Source organism: Coregonus clupeaformis, chromosome 12 (genome assembly GCF_020615455.1).
Source record: "Coregonus clupeaformis isolate EN_2021a chromosome 12, ASM2061545v1, whole genome shotgun sequence".
Lineage (NCBI taxonomy): Eukaryota > Metazoa > Chordata > Actinopteri > Salmoniformes > Salmonidae > Coregonus > Coregonus clupeaformis.
In genome coordinates, this window is record NC_059203.1 from 24,623,341 (window position 1) to 24,636,971 (window position 13,631).

Below are 13,631 nucleotides of genomic sequence, written 5' to 3' on the forward strand. Positions count from 1 at the left end.
TTTGGTCTTGGCCATGGTGGAGAGTTTGGAATCTGATTGATTGATTGCTTCTGTGGACAGGTGTCTTTTATACAGGTAACAAACTGAGATTAGGAGCACTCCCTAATCTCAGCTCGTTACCTGTATAAAAGACACCTGGGAGCCAGAAATCTTTCTGATTGAGAGGGGGTCAAATACTTATTTCCCTCATTAAAATAAAAAATCAATTTATAACATTTTTGACATGCGTTTTTCTGGATGTTTTTGTTGTTATTCTGTCTCTCACTGTTCAAATAAACCTACCATTAAAATTATAGACTGATCATGTCTTTGTCAGTGGGCAAACGTACAAAATCAGGAGGGGATCAAATACTTTTTCCCTCACTGTATATCTCACTAGATCAGGATATTTAAGCCTCCATATATCTACTAGTTCTAATGTATCCATGACATTCACGATTTCCTTAAGAGCATGAGGGTGATTGTTTGTAGTTTGATTTCCTTTATGGTCCATTGAGCTATTTAAAACGGTATTATAATCTCCCACCATAATAATAGAGTCTTGAATTGCTTGCAAGGTCGATAATTTATTATATGTATTTTCAAAGAAGTGTGGATCATCATTATTTGGTCCATAAAGGTTAATGAGACATATTTGTTTATGGTCCAATAACATATTTAAAATAATCCATCTACCTTGCATATCTGTTTGGACAATTTGCACATTCGGATCGAAATTACTGTCATCACCCCTTTTGAGTTTCTTAGCCCATGGAAGAAGTATATTTCGCCCCCCCCCCATTCCTTTTTCCACGCAACTTCATCTAGAATTGTTGAATGGGTTTCCTGTAAACAATAGATATTATATTCCTTCTCTTTGAGCCATGTAAATATTGTTCTTCTTTTGTTATTATCTGCTAAGCCATTACAATTATAACTGGCTATACTTATTTCACCACATACCATAATGTGATACAAGTTTCAAATCTATTTGTCATTATATATGTTTGTAAATTTACCAATAGAAAATACCATAGTGATTGAGTGTCCATATAGCTATACCATGATTTTTGCAATGTTAATAAATAACCCTCCAATTGTTCTCCACTAATTCCCCCGCTAAAACCCCTCCCCATCCCAAGTTGGGCCGGCATCCCAGTGATCAGCATACCACCCCTGTCCCCTCGGATCCCTATGCCCCCGAGGGGCCAGGACTCATCAATTGAAAACATCACATAGTGCCACCCACAAAACAGAAGCAGGTCAACCGCCAAAAGCATTTCCAATGCTCTCACCTCAATGTATTTATATAGCTATTTAAAAAAGATCTATTCATATATCTTGCATATCTTATTTTCCATCATTATCAATTAATGTGCGTAAAAATGTTGTCAGTTCATGCGTAAGATTTTAACCTATAACCCAAATTGCCATTGTATTACATTACATTTTTAACAAGCAACTACCACTTCAGCAAAGATGTTTTAGATATGTTTGTTTTAAGCCTAAACCAAACCTTAACCCTTCCCTTAACCATTCGGAGTTAATACCTAAACTTAACCTTAAACACTTCAAAATGTGACGTTTGGAACAACTTCGAAGTTTGAAGTTTGAGAAACATGGATGAACGTCTAATTCTGACGTGAGACTGTGAGAGCTTGTTGCAGTACTAGCCTACACATAAACACATTCAGGTAACACATCCAATTACCATAAATGCACACTCCAATAATAGTGTTAAACCCTGTCTAAGCCAGTAAATAAACAGGAGTACACATTAGGCCTTCTCACCCGCTTGGGATTTAGCAGCATTGCGTTAACTAAACACACAGAAGAGTCTGTTCCTCTGCTCAGAGGTCATGGCTAGAAGGGATCCAGCTTTTGTCAAATTAAAGTCTAGCTAATCCTAACCCTAACCCTTTTCCTAACCTTAACCTAATTATCTTAACCTGCTACGTTAGTTCTCCTAACCTGCTGAGTAAATTATCCTAACCTGCTGCGAAAAGTCAAATCTGACCTTAATTTGACAAAAGCTAGGCCCCTTCTAGCCATGATCCTGTTCAGATGTTGCTGACGCATGCCAGATTATACAATGCCTGGATAGGTATTTCACATATCAGCTAACCACATAATATGGTATAGCAATCTGGTGCCCGACTGCACAGTCGATGATGCAGCATGCCACCATTGGTTGATGCATGCAACTTCTGAGCACCGGTAGAAGTAGCAATAATTTCACCTTTTCAATTAGCCTACGAGGATTCAATGCCAACAAGTTCTAACCATTACTTAATATAGAAATAGTGATTTGATTACCAACACGTGTACTTTGTAGCAGGAGTTGGAACCAAAATTATTTTCCAGAACCATTATTTTTTTCATTCTGTTCTACTGTTCAGGCCAGCAAAATAAAGTTCTGAACCGGTTCAAACCCCCAATTTTTATATATTTTTATTTAGTTAGACATGAAATTACTTCACCAATCAGTGCAGATAGAGCAGCTTGCTATGGAGCGGGCAAGCTATCGTTGTTTACATGCATTGGACAGACAAGTGTAGGGCATGAGATACAAGTGAATTTTTGCTGGTGGGGAGAGAGCCAGAGAGGGTGGAGGAGGAGGTTTGGCTTGAAGCGCTGGGGATCTTATTATGACATGCATTATTTGAATTAAGCCCACAGAATTCTACCTAAGGAGGAGCAGCTTTTATGAAGGAACTTTGAATGTCTTTGAACTTCCAAGAGTTGGCTTAACGTTGGACCAGAGTTAGCTAGCTAGCTAACAAGCTTGTGTGTGATGAGCAGCACCAGAATTAAAATAAAAACAATTCTTACCTTTTTGTTGTTAATAAATTCAATGTGAAACACAATAACTATAGTATCCTTAGCATTGAAAAAGTTAATCCATTCTTCTCTAATAAAAAATCTCTCTCCCTAATTTCTGAATCACGCTTGTAACATCAGTAGGCTACAGTAGCCTATGCTTCGGGGGGGAGGGGCAGGTAGCCTGTACACGCATAAACACTGGCAAAGATTTTCAGCTGGCAGGCAGACACTGGAATACGTTTCTGAGTGACATAGTGAGGGCTTTGTTTAGTTTTTTGTGGGACTGGAAAAAAATGCCCGGAACGTAAAATAACATTATTAACCGGTTCCCATGCTGAATAAAATAACGGTTCTGTTCCGGAAAAGTATAGATCACTTTCAGTCCCGGTTCGGATTCTGTTCCTTGAAAATGTTTGTTATTTTCCGGTTTTCTGTTCTGTTCCCTGAACCAGTTCCAACTCCTGCTTTGTAGTGGTAACATTAATATCTAAAACACATGATTAATAGAGTGAAGCTAGCGGAGCAACAAACAAATGTTTGGCGCCAAAACCAATTGAATGACATTTTAGTAATTCAATGACTGCATCCAACTACATACATCCGGGTTTCTGAGATAAGTAAAAAATATATTCTAATTGCTACAATTCATGCTTTGATTCATGTACAAATCAAAGCAATGTTTTGGGTGTAGATCAAAACTAAACTTAATTTGAATTCAAATGAGCTAATTCTCTCTATCCCAGAGCCACAGTTGCAGTACTTGTGATTGAATAGTGGTGCATCCAGCAGTTTGAAGAGAGGAGAGTGGGCATTTGAGGAAGTAGAGGAGGGGAGGGAGGGCGATGGTAGAGATGCGCCCAGACACAGCCAAATGGCAGCCCTAACCCCTGGGGCTCGGCTGCACCCTCTGTCTTTGTGTTTACTTCATTTCCTGGAGTAAAAATAAAACTACACCCATCTCATGGGGATTGGAGGAGAGAGGAGAGAGTTGGGTTTTGGGAGCGGAACATTGGAGATTGTGTCTGGGTATTTCGCTCACACACACACACACACACACACACACACACACACACACACACACACACACACACACACACACACACCAGGGAGTTCTAAAGTCATTTCAGGTTGAGGAACAAACTAAAGTATAACTGCCATTTCCACCATCCACTCTTCCTTGGAGTGATCTCTCCAGGAAACATTATGTTGGCAGGTAGAGAGAGAAACCAGGTCACCAAGCAGAGGAGGTGAGGGGAGAGAGAAGAAGTAGAGAGCGGTGTAAAGATTTCAGGGGCTTACCGATGTCCCACTGTTCCTGCGTATCAAATCATTGCTGTGTGTATCATATATTTGTGTAGCATTGAGAACCCAGGATTCATTCTCATGCTCCTACCAGCACTCTGCAAACTAAAGCCAGCCAAACATATTACTAGACCACAACAGTAACTTAGTTCTGGAGCAGCAGTCACAGTTAAGCTTCAGGTCTCAGGATTGGTGATGTTACCAGATACGCTAGTATTTTCAACTAAAATATCTGCATCATATAAGATCATATTGCATATGTAGGCCTACACCATATCAGATAAGTAATACTTAGGCAAGGAGTTTTTCCTGACCTCATGACCTGAGCAGGAAAAAGTCAAGGCTATAACTTGGACCCACAGGTTTTCCTGGTTAAGTCACACATGGTCAGGAAAAACTATCTTTCTTTCTCTCTCTCACTGCTTGTGGTTTTGGGGTTAATCCAGTGTTTCCCAACCTCGGTCCTCGGGACCCCAAGGGGTGCACGTTTTGGTTTTTGCCCTACCACTACACAGCTGAATCAAATAATCAACTTATCATCAAGCTTTAATTATTTGAATGAGCTGTGTAGTGCTAGGGCAAAAACCAAAACGTGCACCCCGTTGGGGTCCCAAGGACCGAGTTTGGGAAACACTGGATAAATCTTTCCTTTCTCTTTCTATAGTGACATCAACTTCTGTCATCACGGAACACTTACTCAGCTAAGAAGTAATGATTGAATGACACAAACGCTTGACGGACAGGCCGTGTGCCCTTCCCTCCTTCTCCCCAGATGAATAATTCAGGTGCATTCTGGGAGAAACCATTATCCTGAACTGAAAAAGGCAAGGTGATACGGGTAGTAAACCTATTCCCTTCCCCTGTGGCCTGTCATTCTCCCTCTGCCATTACTACCAGGAACCTTACCGGGAGCCTGGATAGTACCTCTCATCTCAGTGCGCTCACCCACCCCTACCATTCACCGCCGGGAGGAAGAGTTAGAGGAGAGGCTCCATTGTCATCCTCACTCACCTCAGACCTGCAGGTAAAGATGAAGCCGTACCCCAGGTATTTTTCTGTATTGAACTGTTAACAGGTAGTCAAGGTTTCTAATAGCTCTCTAGCTCTGACAGACTGTTATATGTTGATAGTGTATGGACCTGACGGACCACAGTGCGAGTAAGGACAAATTAATTGGTTACACCTGTTTAGATGATAGATTACAACCAAAGAGATAATTGGATTCTACTTTAATCTATTGTGTTAATATACACTGTATTGTGTTCAACTACTGTTATTGGACATGTGGTGGATGTTTCTTTTGTCTTGGTGTTTTGTTTCCAGGAAAATTGGTGGTTGTTGAGGGTCTTTTTCATTGTAATATAATTACAGATTTAAAGGGATCAATAGAGCAACATTATTCCTTTCCTGTCTGTCAGATTTCCATAACATGCGAAATGAACCTACAGCTTTCTTCCATTTGGTTCCTAGTGAATACATCTCTGGTGTCAGAAAGGCTCAAACCGTTTTGGACTATATCCTTCCCAAAATATATTAGAGAGCTTGAGCCAGCTCTTTCCTGCCTAGTCTGAAAAAAAAGAGAGAAAATTATTTTTGTATAAATTCCAGAAGAGGGTGGTGAAGGGGTCTCTTATGGGTCACCGGTATCACTTCCTCATTACTATTTCATAAAGGTGGGCTTTATATGTGTGACAGGCAGGTGCACTGGAGTTTTAGGGATTGACATAAGTAGGCCTACCTGACAACCTGCTGTTTGGAGAAACTCCTGGCCCCATTCAGGCGGATATTACAGAATGTTCCGATAGAAATGTATTGTGTAGAACAGATATCATTGTTTTCCAGATAGAATAGGGAATTGTGTCAGCCCTATTCATTCTATTTATATCTGCAATGCTCAGAAGGTTTCACATCACTGAATACACCCCATGTGTAACGGACATGGAGTGGTTTGGTCCTGCCCGAGGTGTATGTGCATCACTCAGCAGGTGTGTAACCCAAGTGAAAGATGTGCTGACATCTACACAGGTGATGTGTTACTTTACACTGTAGAACTGTTACACTGAAATACAGTACTGTTCAAATCCATCAAGACTTAGACTTATTTCTGCATCCTGGTGTGTGTGTGCATGCGTGTGTGCCTGTTCATGGCAGTTAGGCTCATTAGCATGTTCACAATTATAATTATACTGCCTGAGAGTAAGACACTCCCCTTTTTAAGCATGTCACCTGCTCATTTGGCTTTAGCAGCTGGCACAGACCCTACAATTTTGGCCAATTCTGCCTCTTATTGGAGTACCACTGTATGGGGAAATGTGTGAAGCTGTGAAAATCACTGGTAATCATGGGGGTGTCTCAAGAATTCCCTAATCAATAGTGTGGTGGATAGATTAGGGTAGAGTATATTGTTTATTATTGTTTATTATGAAGGAATACTCTGCACTTCAGAGAAATGTTACAGCTATACTGTCCTACACTACAGGCATATTCAGAATATTCCGGAAACAGTTCAATAGTTGGAACATCTTACAGTAGCATTGGCAGTATAGCAGTATTCCACAGCCAGATGTCAATTCTGACCAACAAGGGCATATTCTAGAAACTGAATTTAGTGGAAAGCGGCCAGTGCTACAGAGGAATATTCCAGAACAGAAGGTGGCTGATCCTGATAGGACTAGAACAGAACAGCTGTAATGGGAGAGAAGCCATGAGTGTGAAAGCAGATCAAGCAGGACGGTGTTGACTTACTGCCTCGTCATGACACTATACAAAAGCTGTGAGAGTAGGAATATGTTCATGTTCAGTGCAACGCTATGCAATTAACCATAGAGGGGATTTGGACCATGGCCTAATTTGGAAGGGAATATGAAAACGGTGGTTGGAAAGAGTTGTCACAGTGTGTGGATCATGATTATTTAGTAAATAAATAGGGCTGAGTTTTACCTGACCACGTGACTAGGGAAAACTCCTGACCCTACTAGCTAGGGAAAGGATAAACAATGTGCTCGACTCCATCTTATATGAACTTAGATCGGGTGCTGAATCCTTGTATATAATCCAAAGAACAGAAATAGGACAGGACTCCTGTGAATAACCTTAAATGAGCATATTTTTATTGCCGCAGGAACGTTTCGGGTATGAGCCCTTCTTCAGCGTGCATAGGAGGCAATGGCAATCAATGTTACGACAACACCTTACTAGTTAGGGACCATTTGTCGTAGTCATTACAGCATGATTATCTGATTGCTTGTAATCAGCTATTGTATTTGATGATTGTGTAACACTATCACACTTACGTGTATAGTATTCATAAAGGTGTTATATGCCTTATACTGTAAAGGCATTAAACAACACTGATATCATATAGGCAGCAGGCTATGCTATAGGAATAACACTAAAGTCAACTCTTACCTTAATGCTTACAAGCTATCAAGAAACTCCCTTTAGTGTGTATGGAAAGATAAACTACTTTATCACCTCAACAGTCGTGCTGATGTAGGGCAGGCATAGAGATAGCCGGCCAATTAGTCATTTTTATATGCATGGAGGGAAAGCAGGCCTGTTTACATGTATATGTGGCATAATAAGATTTATATCTGAATACAGGCTAGGCTACTGATGCTTGACCCTGTGTTACATGATAAGGAGCCTTGTGTTGCATAGAATCGATGTTCACTTGAGCTGTTATTACCACACACAACCGTTCTGGCCTGCCTGTGGGCATTCATTCAAATTTTTGTGGAAATGATTTACATTTCGGTGGCTGTGAATGTGTTTAGTGTCACATGTATCGCCTCCCCTAGTAAATAAGATGAGTTATGGAATAGGCTTCAGTTCCGACAGCTCAGTTGTACTGTCTATTGTGTCTGACAATAGGCATTTCCCCACATTTCCAAGGAGAGTTGAGTGAATTCCCAGTCCAAACCCAATAGGGGTAATGGCATGGGTTGCTTCATCCCATTGAGTCCACTTTTACTTCCAACACTTGTCAACTTCGCTTTCTCTACTGGCTGCTGCGGCAGTTTTAGTTTGAATGACAGACAATAAAGGTCAATTAAATTCTAGGCCATCTGTCTGAGGCGAATAGGGGATTAAATTTGCGGGCCATGCACAGTATGGCTGGACTATGCTGTGTGAGCCTCTCTCCAATATGTCATGTGGTCATGCCACTTGGACCATGTCAACTGGAATTTATCATTTTTCATTCATTAAATTAAATGAATCTGAGGGGTTTGACTGCTAATACAAAGATAGCCCATAATTGAGCAACATAGACGTTCAATTTAAGTTAATCAAGACAATGCAATCAGAGGACTCCTAGTGTCACTGTGCCAATGGTTTGGCAATATTTGGGTGTCTTATTATTTGCGTATACCATTAGCCTCCCAAATTGAGATGGTTGATGATAATTTTGAGGTTTTAAATTAAAATATATTAAAAGTATGCTAGACTAGTCCTAATTAGACCTAGGCTATATACACATGATGTCTCTTTTTTGTTGATTACTTTTTCCATGGCATGTAAATGAAGAGAAGCTTGTGCACGAACAGGAGGGACACAGAGCCAGAAGGAAGAGGGCTCTGATTCTGATGTGCTCATTTCACTGTTCACTGACGCCGTGACGATAAACTGGCAGGCAGCGCTACGCAGCGGACTAGGATGCTCTGTTCTCTCGCGCGCACACTCTCCTGTCTCCTGCTTTCCACGATCAACATGGAAGGGCTTAATTAATGCATGTGTCCCTCCTGCCCTGAAGCTAATGAATTTTAATTCGCCGTTTGAGACTGGACTTGCGTTTTTTTGGCCGCAAAAGCACTGGAATTTCCTTGTACAGAGTGGATAACACGGAGGTATCTGCCGAATAATACGTCTTCAGAAAAGGTACGTATTTTTTTGCATGGAATAGGGTCTGAAGTTAGCATGTTAGCTTAGCTACACCGGGTTTGAAAGGGTTTTTGTAATGTCGTTTGTTTTCATTATTTCTATACCAGAACAATATAACTAATTGACAGTGTCCATTTCATTTTTTTACAAACCGTATTGCCAAGTTTGTCCTTCATATTCCCTGCTATTTTGTTGAGCATATCTCAGAACAGCTTTGCGTAGCCTATTTCACATTTATCATGACAATATCAATAGCCTACTGAACGAGATACATGCTTGTCATTTGGACCGAAGTTCGGTGGCTACATTGGTATCCTTTCACAGAATTCGTCGCGCGGGATCAAACGCCGGGCAAAATGCCCCAGACCGTGTACCCAGGCCGGAGCGACCATCAGTGAGCTTTGTAACCCATTGTAACCTAGCAATAACGCCAGCTGTTTCTTCTGAGCATAGTGAGGACTTTATGACCGCAATGCATTGCTCCATTTCTACAATGAGCGCCTAGAGCCGGGCTGTCATTTTACACCGTTTTTTTTGGGGGGGGGGGGATTTTACGAAATAGGCCTACGCCTACCTCAGTGTGTTCAAGGAGAAAAACGGATACGTTTGGTGAAGGGTATTGTTCAAGTGTCACGAATCTATTTATATCGATGTCACTTGGGACATTTATCAAATTAATCATGATGTAGCCTATTCTTCTGCATAGGATACAGTTCCATATGGATAGCAAATGAAAACAGTAAGGAGGAATGATAACACTACACTCTTAGAAAAAAAGGTGCTATCTAGAACCAAAAAGGGTTAATCAGCTGTCCCAATAGGAGACACCTTTGAATAACCCCTTTTGGTTCCAGGCAGAACCCATTTGGGTTCCATGTAGAACCATTTCCACAGAGGGTTCAACATGGAACCCAAAAGAGTTCTACCTGGAACCAAAAAGGGTTCTCCTATGGGGATAGCAGCAGAACCCTTTTGGAACCCTTTTTTCTAAGGGTGTAAGCTAATGGTTGGTGCTTTCTGCATTAATGTGTTTATTTTCAGTGCTAAAGATGATTGTAATGCTCTATCCTTATTATCCATGGAATTTGAGAGATTTTATAAGCTCTCACGAATATTCAGGCAATATGACCTTTTTCAGCTTCTTCTTGTTTTCTCTGCGGGGCCTAGCACTCGCAGTTCAAGGACTTACACAACTGATTTGACCAAGTGATGCATTAGAGTGACAGCTTTGAATTCATGCAGCTTATCCCTGTGTTTTTGGCTCGGGCAGCATGTCATCTGTGGTGATATTCTAATACCTATGGCCGCATTTTACAGTTTAAAATGATTTCGAATTGTTTACAAATATGGCTGTGTCCCCTCTTTGTTGTAATGGCATGGTCGGGTCCATCATCCAGAAACATAGCCTAGTCTTGTGCCTTACATCCTTTGATAGACTAATGCTTTAACTTTGTATCCTCATAAAGCAACATTGTGTCCATTTTTATAGATGCATTATAGTTGTATTAGCTTTGCCTGTGCGTTTCGGTTTTAACACTCTTTTTCACTCAACTCTTTATTGTGTCCAAAAATGTCATCGATGCACTTTCCCTATTTTGAGAGGGAGATGGTTCTCTCCTTATTTTCCAATCATGAGACTCAGCAGATAGCATTAGCTATGCCCTGTCATTTTTGCTGACACTGTGAATTTAATGATTAACAACTCTTACCTTGTGTAATAAGATTATTAAATGGTAGGTAGCATAAACGTAACCCCATGTAACATATGGATTTGCATTAGTATACACATCAAAAGTCCCAATGCAAAGTTACACCTCACTTTTCTATTTTTCAAGTTATTACATAAAACCGATGAGAATTCAAAACAATGCTGAAGTTATTTTGGAAAATGTTTTAACGGGGTGTGACGTAATATGGAGGACCCGGCAAGCCAGCCTATTTCCTATAATGTAAACAGAAATAACTTCAAATGTATAACTTCAAATTCAACCAAATTGTTTGCACTCATGACTACTGGTTTCAGTTACGTTTTCAGCCAACTTACAAGCAAAAACTTTATGAATTTATTGTTACAAATCAACTTGCAAGGTTGCTTGCCAACTAGCCTGCTAACGTTAGCCCTACCAGCCTGCTAACGTTATGTTAGCATGGCATGAGTCAGCCAGTTGCTATCAACCCCTAGCTTACAGCTACATTAAAGTAAACCAACGTTTTGGAAATACATAACGCATCTAACGTCAACCAGCTATCAAATAATGTTTTAAAGAATGTTAGTCATATGCAGTTATCTTAGCCAGCAAGCTAGCCAGCCAGTCAGCTAATGTTAGCTAATTAGCCAACTAACTATTAGCCTAGCCATCCTAGCCAACCACCATGGTTATGGTCGGCAAGCCAGAGCCCAACAACTGGAGACCAGCTAGAACACAACTAACACAACACAACTAAAACATAACGGCAGATCAAAAGCAAAGAGAGCAGAGACTTACAGATTGATGGCTGGGGCCCAGCCGATGGTAAAACTTTGAAAACAGTGCAGGCTGAGTTAGCTTCCAAAATGAAGAAGGAGGCGGGCGCTTCACTGGGCCGAGGGAGAGTCGGTGAGGGAAATCCAATAGCTATATAGCGAGAAAAATCCCAAATAGATAGATTCCGGATGTCAGTCAGCTAGCGCGGTAGCACTAAGCCAAGGCGGAAAAAGTTACAAAACTCCTGTAGCCTACTTCATAGAGAACATGCTGAAAAATGGACAAAACAAAAAGGAGAACGGACGAGGTACTACACAATTAGAGCAAGCAGGTATGATTTTCTCTTTCATTTTAAGTCCACATCAAGAAGGCACCAGAGCCTGCCGTGCTAACGGGTTCCAACTAGATAACACAGCCACAAAGCCTGTGAAGAGCATGAGGATGCTAACGTTAGCCAGCTTGAGCTAGCTAACTAGCTAGCATATGAACTCGGTAGCACAGAGTAGATTTTCCATATGACATTGAGAAATAGTGTATTGTGGGTAGTGTGTTGTGGGTAGTTTAGAAGATATCCGGAAATAAGTTCCCACGGGGGGCCAGTATGCACTCACTAATTGGAAGTCGATCTGGATAAGAGCGTCTGCTAAATGACTAAACTGTAAACTGTAAGTTAATAAATATGTAATAACCCAAAAACATAACTATGTTTGTAGTTATAGGTAAACAGATTGTGACTACAACTAAGTTACTAAGTCTTTGACCACACTGTGTTGTTACTTTGGTGAGTAAAAACTCATGCTTGCTACCCTTTAAGAAGGTAGATTTGATTATTGGTCTTGTCAGACAGAATTATTAAGTTATTACTGTGTTATTACAGTGTTATTAGTACTATTAATGTGTTTTTACAGTGTTATTACACACAACCTCTAAGATAGCTCTGTGTGACTGTGTAGCTGTGTAGCTGGGCTGAAGGAGTGAGCTCATCTCATTACCCCCTGCATGGTGGTGACGGTGACAACATTTCATAACTGACACTGACACATGCATGTCCTCCAACAGAGGACACTGACTAAAGCTGCCAAGCGATTGGATGAAGAGAAATGATATGAAGAAGACTAACAAAAGCATACTGCTATGCAATGCATCATTAGTGACTAACCTACAGTTGAAGTCGGAAGTTTACATACACTTAGGTTGGAGTCATTAAAACTTATTTTTCAACCACTCCACAAATTTCTTGTTAACAAACTATAGTTTTGGCAAGTCGGTTAGGACATCTACTTTGTGCATGACACAAGTAATTTTTCCAACAATTGTTTACAGACAGATTATTTCACTTATAATTCACTGTATCACAATTCCAGTGGGTCAGAAGTTTACATACACTAAGTTGACTGTGCCTTTAAACAGCTTGGAAAATTCCAGAAAATGATGTCATGGCTTTAGAAACTTCTGATAGGTTAATTGACATCATTTGAGTCAATTGGAGGTGTACCTGTGGATGTATTTCAAGGCCTACCTTCAAACCCAGTGTCTCTTTGTTTGACATCATGGGGAAATCAAAATAAATCAGCCAAGACCTCAGGAATTTTTTTTTAGACCTCCACAAGTCTAGTTCATCCTTGGGAGCAATTTCCAAACGCCTGAAGGTACCACGTTCATCTGTACAAACAATAGTACGCAAGTATAAACACCATGGGACCACTCAGCCGTCATACCGCTCAGGAAGGAGACGCGTTCTGTCTCCTAGAGATGAACGTACTTTGGTGTGAAAAGTGCAAATCAATCCCAGAACAACAGCAAAGGACCTTGTGAAGCTGCTGGAGGAAACAGGTACAAAATTATCTATATCCACAGTAAAACGAGTCCTATATCGACATAACCTGAAAGGCCGCTCAGCAAGGAAGAAGCCACTGCTCCAAAACCGTCATAAAAAAGCCAGACTACGGTTTGCAACTGCACAAATGTCCTCTGGTCTGATGAAACAAAAATATAACTGTTTGGCCATAATGACCATCGTTATGTTTGGAGGAAAAAGGGGAAGGCTTGCAAGCCGACGAACACCATCCCAACCGTGAAGCACGGGGGTGGCAGCATCATGCTGTGGGGGTGCTTTGCTGCAGGAGGGACTGGTGCACTTTACAAAATAGATGGCATTATGAGGAAGGAAAATTATGTAGA

General features: G+C 40.8%; 1 protein-coding gene across 5 annotated transcripts in view; it reads left to right on the forward strand.

The window, feature by feature from the left end:
• Positions 1-8,790: 8,790 nt before the first annotated feature.
• The window catches only part of LOC121578114 (voltage-dependent L-type calcium channel subunit alpha-1D-like), a 110,096-nt gene continuing 105,255 nt past the window's right edge, over positions 8,791-13,631 (forward strand). For all 5 annotated transcript variants that reach the window (XM_045223766.1, XM_045223765.1, XM_045223767.1 and 2 more), the window contains exon 1: positions 8,791-8,982. The gene's annotated coding sequence lies outside the window, so the exon portion shown is untranslated. The remainder of the gene's footprint in view (positions 8,983-13,631) is intronic.